This window comes from Carettochelys insculpta, chromosome 13 (genome assembly GCF_033958435.1).
Source record: "Carettochelys insculpta isolate YL-2023 chromosome 13, ASM3395843v1, whole genome shotgun sequence".
NCBI classification, from domain to species: domain Eukaryota; kingdom Metazoa; phylum Chordata; order Testudines; family Carettochelyidae; genus Carettochelys; species Carettochelys insculpta.
This window is the reverse complement of record NC_134149.1, coordinates 42,187,431-42,197,469: the sequence shown is the minus strand read 5'-3', so window position 1 is coordinate 42,197,469 and position 10,039 is coordinate 42,187,431.

Below are 10,039 nucleotides of genomic sequence, written 5' to 3'. Positions count from 1 at the left end.
CCTCCATGTGAGGAAGCCACCGGCCTGAACCCTGCCCCAGGAAGCAGGAAAAAGCAGAAAATAAGTCAGAGCTGAAAGACACATCACACCCCACAAAGGACTGTTTGCTGCACACTGCGCTCGTGAAGGCTGCTGCTGGTGGAAGAAGAGGCATCCACGAACAAAGGCTTTGCTGACCCAGATCCCACTAAAAGAGAGTTCCCCAATCTGGGGGAAGATGAAAATAACCACATGAGATGAAATGCATTGTGGGCTATTACAAACCATGGCTGTGGGAACACATTGGGGTGTGTACTATCCACAGGAAAGATTGAGGTTACCCACGGAGCTGCAGACAGGAAGCCTGGGTTCTTCATTCCCCAAGGGGCTGTCTGCAAAGTATGTGATCTCTGGGTTAGGCAGGTTCCCCATCTATAGTCTAGCACAGTGCTTCCCAACCCGGGGTCCATGAGGGTGTGGCAGGGGGTGCGTGGAAAAAATAAAAGATAGATAAAATTAATCATGCCAAATAAGTTTTAAATAAACTGCAAAGTTACAATCAATTATTATATTAAATATCTTCCAAAAATGTTATTCTTTGTGCCTGAAAAAAAAAAAACAGTGGAGACTAATTTAGCTACAACTAATCAGGAAAGAGATTTTGGGGTTATCATGGATAGGTCTCTGAAACCATCCACACAGTGTGCAGCAGGAGTCAAAAAAGCAAATAGGATGCTAGGAATTATTTAAAAAGGGATAGAAAATAAGACAAAGAATATTTTACTGCCCCTATATAAAACTATGGTACGCCCACATCTTGAATACTGCATACAGATGTGGTCTCCTCACCTCAGAAAAGATATTTTGGCATTAGAAAAGGTTCAGAAAAGGCAACTAAAATTATTAGGGGTTTGGAATGGGTCCTATATGAGGAGAGGTTAAAGAGACCAGGACTTTTCAGTTTAGAAAAGAGGACGCTGAGGGGGGATAGGATAGAGGTCTATAAAATCCTGAGAGGTCTGGAGAGAGAGAATAAAGAAAAGTAATTTACTTGTTCTCATAATCTAAGAACTAGAGGACACCAAATGAAATGAATGGGCAGCAGGTTTAAAACTAATAAAAGAAAGTTCTTTTTTCACACAGCACACAGTCAACCTGTGGAACTCCTTGCCAGAGGAGGCTGTCGAGGCCAGGACTATAAAAGAGTTCAGAGAAGAGCTAGATAAATTCATGGAGGTTAGGTCCATAAAAGGCTATTAGTCAGGGGATAGGAATGGTGTCCCTGGCCTCTGTTTGTCGAAGGCTGCAGAGGGATGGCAGGTGACAAATCACTTGATCATCGTCTTTGGTCCACCCCCTCTGGGGCACCTGGCACTGGCCACTGTTGGCAGACGGGATGTTGGACTAGAACCATTGGTCTGACCCAGTAATGGCTGTTCTTATGTTCTTATGATGCTGTGGTTTCCTTTTTCATTTGCTGAAGTGTACATAGCGGCTAGAATTGGCTGTGATGTGGGTCCGTGAACAGGTGAGGGTGGCAATTGGGAGTCCATGCTAGAGAAAGGTTGGGAACCACTGCTCTAGCAATAACCACACTTACTACCCTGTCTTTTGATCATCTTTGAAAAGCGCACGTGTCTCCTGACAAAGGCGTGAGGGAGTACGTGGACAGAGAGATCACACGAGGCAGAGGAGAAACGGTCTCCTCTCTGGCCTCTGGAGGGCTCTTTACTTAGTTACTCCCCTTGTCCCATCTTCTTTAAGTTCTGTGTCCTCAGCCCTCTTGTTCCACTCTGGCCCTTCCATGCCTCCGTCCCTCCTCCCACCCCATCTCCACCTGCCTCTGTCCTGCGGGGCCTGCCCTTGTGGAAAGATGCTCCCTCACTCAATCTAATCTTTGCCACTGTTACCAGGGCAACAGCATCAACATCAAGCAGGGCTCTAACAACAGGTGCGAGCTGCAACCTCAGCAAGGTAATGAGGTCCCCCCAGAGGGAGCATGCAGGGAGGAGCAGCTCCTTCAACCCCACCCCTTGGGGTCTACTCCGAGGTTATGGAAGAAGAAGACGACTCCAGGCAGTGAAGAAAATCAAAGCAGCCCTGCCACGGAGGGGACGCTCAAGGCCTGGCCTGCAGCTGGGGCTGGGACAGCCTGGTGCGGTTTGCTTCCAAAGAACCCAGCAACTCTTCCAGGCGTTTGCCCAAACACATCTGGCAAGGGACAAGTTTTCCGCTGCATTTGAAATTTAGGCTCCTCATTAAAACAGGCCTTCTGAGCCACTGGTTGGCAGCCATGACTGGGCGGCTCCAGGCGGCTGTAGGGGAACCATCCTTAATAGAGGAAGAATGCTGCAGAGTTGGTAGAACGGGGGTTCTCCAGGGTTAGCATGGCGAGCCCCACGCCTTAATGGAGAGGAGGCACTCTGTCTCTGACTCTGCTGCCACGGGGAAGGTCCAATGTCTCACGTGGATATACAGCACCGGGATTGATTTACTGCAATGCAGTGCTTGCAAACCAGGAAGGGGTTCACGACCCAGTTCTCTCCATCAAGGCCCCTACAGACCAGCTCTGTGTTCAACAGTACCTATTGGTTTATTTCTAGGCAGGAGAAGGGAAGGTTTTGTACTCCCCCAGAATAATCCCCCATTCACTTTTATAACACAAGCAGGGTTAAGCCATGTCCCCTTGTTCACGTCAGGTTTTGGGGCTGTATCTCAAAGGCAGCCAACGTGGCCCTACCTCAGAACTTCGGTTCCTCTGAACTGGTTCAGTATTATGGCAGACACGGGAGGTGGGGAAGTTGGGCCTCACGCCGGACAAAGAGCACGGTGAAACTGTCTGCCTGGGAGGCAGAAGTGATAACAGGTCTCCCGGGGCAAGCCATTCCGGAGAATTCTTATTCAGGTGGGTCCGAGCCCCCAGTCCCGACGCCCATTATAATGCCACTTAAACGATAATGGCTCCAGAGTTTTGTATCTGGGCAGAGCATGATGTGTTTTCGCAGGTCCCCAAATAAACCTCTGAGTGACACAGAATCTCAGATCCCCCCAGGAAAAAGAAAAAAAACACTCTGCACATCCATGAATGAATTGGAGGAAAGCCTCACATGGCACCCTGCCCTCTCTCAGGTAGCATTGGGGGTGGGATGCAGCAGCTAAGGGTTCTCACTTCACCGGCAGCTGTACTCTCCTTCCACTACCCAGCAAGTTAAGCAACAATTTCCCCCAGAAGCAGGAGATATGGTTCTATTTAACTAGGGCTCCACTTGAAACTGGACAGCTGAGATGCTTAACATCTCAGCTGGCTGTGGTGGTCCCATCACTTCCAGGCCCTGCAGCATGCTGCTGAAATCTCCTCACCATCGCGCTCAAGTCCTGACTGGGGTGGGCACCTCAGCGGACGAGAATCGGGGAGCTCAGTTTCCAGGCCCCAGCCTCTGTGGAGGCTTCCTGCAAAAGGAACTAGCTAGAGCCAGTTGCTTTGGTGTGAACTCCTGTCCCTTAGGAATGGCACCAAGAACCCAAAACTCACACCACCGAGCCACTGAACAGGTTATAAAATCCACATACTCCTGCTATGTGTCCTGGGGCCCTCTGGTGTCCTAGCAGAGAGAATGAAGCTGTGGTGGAGCAGGATGGAAACTGGCTGGTAAGTGCTACTTCCTGGTCCCACTGCCAGCATCTCCCAGATTTTTTTTTTCCTGTGCCTATTTCAGACTGGCCCAGAAGGCCTAAGGTCGGTGCTCTCTATCACCAGTAGAGATTCAGCTTTGGTGCCCAGGCTCTTGCCCGGCAGGACAGCAGGCCGGGAGCAATAAGCCCAGCAATTCAGTCCTGAGAAGGAGGAAATTCCTCATGCCACTCCACGAAAGGTGTCCTGGCTGAATTAGGACCCCACCCTCCAAAGAGGGTCTAGCAGCTCTTGAGAAGGAGAAGACTCTTAGCATGATGCAGAGCTCATCTCTCCCTGTGAGCACAAAACGGGGCGGGGGTTATTTCTGGAGGGCTGTGAACTCTTCTCTGTACGTCTCAAACTGGGCCCAGATTGGGCGGCTTGCCCAGCAGGCTGCAAATGGTGTCTCCATGGAGACGCAGCAGATGTGACTGAAGATGCCCTGGGGAGAAGAGACCCCAGTTTGCACGCGGAGGCCTTGGCCAAGAGCAGCATTTCAGTCAGGGCCTAGGGTCAGCCAACTGATTCCAGGAGAAGGCGGCAGGCCCAGGGTCTACAGAGTCAGTCCCCTGGAGATAACAATGGGAGGATCCAAAGGGAGCAAAAATGAGCTGGCTGAGGAAATAGCAGTGGAAATAAAATGAAAGCCGACCAGCAGTAACGCACGGGGACTCAGTGAGCACACTGGTAATACAACAACACTGGGCTACAGCCCTGTCCTCTCCTTGCCTGGCTGTCTTACCCAGTTGCACGTCAGTTCCCCCATCGCCATGTACAGCCGGACACGGGGCCATCAGGCAACTGCAAACACACGTCACCAGAGACAGAAATCACACTGCCTCCATCTCCAAACACAGGCGCTGGGTGAGGTACAGGAGACGCTCCGGCAGCAGGGAGAGCCTATGGACGTATATAGACATATGGAGCATCTCCTCCAGAAGACAGTGGAGAGCCATAAACATCTCACGGGGTAGAGAGAGATCAGACCGTTCCTGTCCTGGCATTAAGTCATTAATGTGACGCTGCAACACAACATCACAGCAACCCATCAGTGGCTAACAAACCAACCCCACTCTGCACGTCCTCAGACGCATCGGAGGAAAGCCTCACGTGGCACCCTGCCCTCTCTCAGGTAGCATGGACTGGGGAGAGGCAGGAGCTCAGGGTTCTAACCTCACCAGGCAGCTGTGCTCTCCTCCGATACCCAGCAAGTTAGAGAATAACACGGGTTCCTGAAGGGCACATCTGGAAGGACAAGAAGGCTCTGTGAAGGGCACATCTGGAATACCACATGCACCACAGCAAAGACATTCTACTGGGGGTGATGGTAGAACAAAGACCCCCGAGAGATGCCTGGGCACGACTGGTCCAGAGAGGATGGTGAAATCACACCTGCAAGAGCTGAAGTAAAGGAGATTGAGGGGGAGGACGGCTTTGTAAAATTTCTGGAGAAGACAGAGCAGAGAGGTGATGCTAAGTCAGAACAGGCAAGTGGGAGGATTTCTTGGGAATTTCTTGGCATGGAATAAAGCCAGTGTACAGGCCAGCCTGCTAATGGCAGGGAAGGGAGTCAGGCACCACTCAGAGAAGGAGAATTCATGCTGAGTGCGTAACTGCTGCCTGAACATCAAGTGTGGGCAAGAGGAGAGGGAATAATTTGTCTAGTATTTCCCCAACCTTCCTACCTCTGAAGCCACCTACACTCCAGCCAGTGTAATTACACCCAGCTGGCCACAAAGGGCAGTGATGTTATGGAGCAGACATCACAAGACCGTCAGGCTTATATTAATAAGGTTAGTTGCTAAGCTTCCCATCACCAGAGCAACGGGAGGTGGTGCAGGAGACTGAGCTGCAATAAGAGGCAAGAGGGGGTGCAGGGTGGGGACCAGGGGGAGTAGGGCAGGTAGGGGCTGAGGGGCTTGATTGTGGGGGGTCGCCAGCACTGGGCTGCTGGTCAGGAATCAGATCTGACGGCAGAGTTTACAGTACCGTACTGGGCCTGTCAAAGCCAATGATCTCCATCCTGGATCTGCACAGGCACTGAGATTCACCCTAGCCTTAGCAGCATTGCTGCGGAAGTCCCAGTCACTGTGGACTCAAGAGTGGGGAGGGCACTCACCAGGGTTCCCTCTAAGTTGAGCACTTGGGCAGCCACCCAGGAGAGATTCAAGTGCCAACCAGCTGCTTAGCACAGTGCCCGCAGTGGATACCATGTCTGTCCATTGGTGGTGCACATCCCCACATGCCTCGGTGCACATAACAAAACTCATTCCGACCATGGATGGACAAAATTAGAGGGAACGCTGGCCCTCACCACTGATGACCATTAGCCACTGCTCCCCTAGACCTGTCGCGCAGGGAGTGACATTTCCCCAGGACAGGACATTTTATGAAGAACCCAGTCCAACGCTTTGGGGCAGAACCAAGGGGGCTTTAGTAATAACAAATGCTGTACAGGAAGCTGGTTATTGGAAGTCGGGGAGGGAATGGTACTGCAAGACTATATTGGATTAAATCAACGGCATTGCTGGGAAACAAGCTGGGAGACAGAACAAGGCCCATCACGAGACCCCCTCTCAGCCAACACTTGTGGGTCGTTAGAGGACAATGGCGGAGACATTGGCCTAGAAGAGGCTGGTTCAGCCTGCCAATGAGCCACCAAACTGATTTTGGACAGCAGGGCCAAGAGGCCTGGGAAGTGAAAAAGCCAGAACTCCAGCAGAAGAACAGGGACTCTCACAGCACGTGAGCGCTCAAAGTAATGGAGCCTACATCGTTTTCAACTGCTTTGCTCAACCCTTTTATGGCTACTGTTCAGATTAAACAGAGCTATGGTTTGAGCCGGTCTACAGCTCAGTCTAGGCCTGGGAGATGAGCTCCCTGAAGGGTAGAACTGCAGGTCCCAACCCCAGTGGACCTGCTTAGTAAGCACAAAACTCGGGGTGCTGTAGCCCGGGGCCCAGTTGGAGAGAGGGGGATTTGTGGGATTCCAGTCCAGGAAAAGAAGTGGGAGGAAGAGGCTTGAGGGGGTGAACTCAGAATCCACAAAGGGGGTGGATGGGGCTGGCTGCACCTGACTGTGACACTCTTCATGGAGGTTTCTCGTTCTCTGTCAAATCCAGAACCCGTCTGAGCAGAGACGGGCCCTCGACTGCATCAGTGGGAGGACCGGACAGTTCCAGCCCTCAGAACCTTCTGGGTTCTCGGCAGCGGGACAGGTCACTTGTCACTGCTCCGGAGACCAGCCCACTTCAGTGCAGGTGGCAGCTCAAGCCCCCTCAGGACGGTGACATCTGAGCTGCTCAAGAGACTGGGGTCCCTAATGCAACTACAGGGCAGAAACCAAACTCAGGGCTCCGAAAAGGAAGTCTGTAATATCTTCCTAGCCAGCCCCAAGGATACAAACCTTTCCCATGTGCCCACAGCAGTACCCCGCTGGTAATGCTAATAGACAAGTGCTGAGTGGAGACACCACAATATTGCAGCTTAACCAGATACTCCCTGGAGACACAGGCACGTGCCCTGAACAACACCAAGACCCGTGGACAATGGCCAGTGGGTACACACGCACTAACAGGGATATATTCCAGTAACACCACATATTCCTACATTAAAAGACAGGCTGTGGGGACAGAACTATATGCACAAATTTCTCATTCAAATATGCACCATACACCAAATAAATATGCAGCTAGGCATGAACAGCAGATTCCTAAACTTCAAGGTCAGAAGGGACCGTCATGATCATCTAATCCAACCTCACATTGCAGGCCACAGAAACATACCCGCTCCTGTAACAGGTCCCTGACCACTGGCTGGGTTACTGCTGTTCTCCAGCCGGCTTTTAAAGGCTTTGAGTTGGAGAGACTCCACCATTTATGCTAGTTTTAAGTGGCACCTGCCATACGCTGTGGAGGAAGGACTGAAAAACCCTGGATCTCTGCTGGTCTGAGCTGGGGGAAGATTCCTTTCCAGGAGCACACTCATGTCTGTCTCACAGTCACTAGACGCCCCCTGGCCAGTAGGAAATATACACACGCGCACGGCAAGATGAGGAAACATAGATCACATTTGAGCCACTCAGGGGGGTTGGGGGGACACAGAGCCGACCAAGCCCTTTTACTTACTCGTCAGACGTCCCACGCAGCACAGCGTCAAGTGGCCGAACTCGACATCGTGGTTGCCGGCTATCGCAAACAACTTGCTTCGATTGGCTTAGCCTCCCCGGTACGGTGCCGTCTGACCCAGCCACTTGCCTCCAAGTTCCTGGCTTGGTGCAAAAGAGGCAGATTCAGCCAACTGCACCCAAAGTTGTTACCTCCACGGGCAGCCAGACAGGAGCCTCATCACCCCCAACAACTTTCAGCAGCTTCTAGCGCTGAACCAGCTTAAGATTTTAATTCCACATACTGATTTAAAAAGAACCCACTTCGTCCCTGGTTCCAAGCTGCTGCCTTTCCCCTGGCCTCAGGAGTGTGGCTAGTTCCCCAGGGGGTGAACCGATCACTTACGCCCAAGAAATGATGCAAACTTGCAGATGGACGGATATGGGGCAGGTGCCCCTGAGAGCAGAGAAAGTATGTCTGAGCTGCTCTCTCCCCCGTTACAGTGTGCGCCTCTCCCACAGGCTTCCAAAGCCTAGGTGTACTACAGGTGTTAATCACAGATGGCTTTGTGTCTGGGTAATGAAAGGGGAGGAGAGATAAAGGACCTCCCCCCGCTCAGCCCTCCCACTGATCTCATTGAGCTGGGTCTGCTGGGAAGGGAAGCAAAATTCCCACTCGTCCTTCATGTGCACCTGGCTGAGTCCCCCACCTGCCTGGAAGAGCCGAAGGGGATATCCGTTTCTTCCTGTCTCCTACCACCCCCCATTACGAGAGGCAGGTGTTTCACAAAGCATTCAAGAAACAGAGCGGCTGGACAGAACCGCCATCAAAACCCACTTCCCTCCTACCTGCAGTCCAGTGACCTCTGCGCACTTTACAAGCTTTTACGGATTAACCTGCCCAACCACTCTGTGCCTCATAAGGATGCTAAGGGACTCACCCACCATTGCCCAGTCCTAAGGAAGAGCTTTTGCAAGTTTGGAAACTGGTCTCCCCCAGTGCAATAGGACTTCCCTCACCTTGTCACACTGAGCCACTGGCATTCAGGGACTGTGAGGATGAGAATATTCTGAGAGATTCAGAACTAGAACCCCAGAGTCCTGCCGCAACCCAGCAGCTCCTCCTGGCACTAATCCATACAATATGGGGTCCTGCACTCAGCCATCGCTCAAATACTTTTATTTCCTGTGCGGCTTTGTCCAGGTAATGCCAGAGCTGTCACTCAGCCTGAGAACCAGAGGAAAAAGGCCAGTATTTTAATATCATATGCCTCCATCACCACTTTGAACAGGTGCATACCCAGCAGTCAGAGAGCGAAATCTGATGCACTAGAGATGATCAAGGAAGCGAACAGGTGAGTGGGGAAGATGGTCAGGGGGACAGAATGATGTGGGAGACATGAGGTCATCTTTTTAGGGGCTATTAAGCGGTAATGAAAAAGTGAGGTGTAGGGAAACGTGCTATTTGCAACTCAGAGCATCTACAGCCCTGGGATTCATATGAAAGTGGTACCTTGTCCCACTCGCACTTAGTGAAAAGGTCTATAACCTGTAGCAGGCAATTTGTCTAGATTATTTAGCTGCAGTGCTCTCATGAGGCTCACAATATTTGGTGTTTCTCTATAAGCCCCAGGCGCTGGAGTCATCTGATTTCATGAAAAATCTCAGTTTACACTGAAAACAAACAAAGTTTCCGATCTTATGGTTTGTGAGGAAACCTTGAAAATGTGAAATCCCAGAAGGAAAAATGAGAAGCAACTCCACAGAGTATGATTTATTAATGTCATTACCTGGGGACCTAGCTCAGGATCTCTGCATGCCTCAAGTTGGCAATAAGGCTAAATTCGTGCCTTTGTCTAAACACCTGCTTCTAGTGGGCCCAAGCTGGCAGTTCCATCACACATGACCTCAGTGCCAATCCCACCATCCCACCAAGAGGCGCTGGGCTGTGAAGTGTGAATGGGAGCAGCATGTGCTAATTATGCTTAACATCTGAATTCTGGTCTCTACAACAAACTCTGTGGGAGGAGCTTAAACAGCTGAGACCTGCCCTTCCTCCTTTCCTGAGAGAAGGAACTCATTACTGCAACATGAGCCATTAAGCCCCTGGCTTTTCCAACCCTTGCTCTTACATACCCTGGTTTTCCTCTACCTCGGGCAGCGGGAGTCACACACACACAAATCAAAGAGGCTCTGGGGACCTCGGAAGAGGGATTGTATGCTCCTGCCCTTTATGGCAGCACAGTGGAGAAGAGAAAAGAGGGTATAGACACCAGACCTGG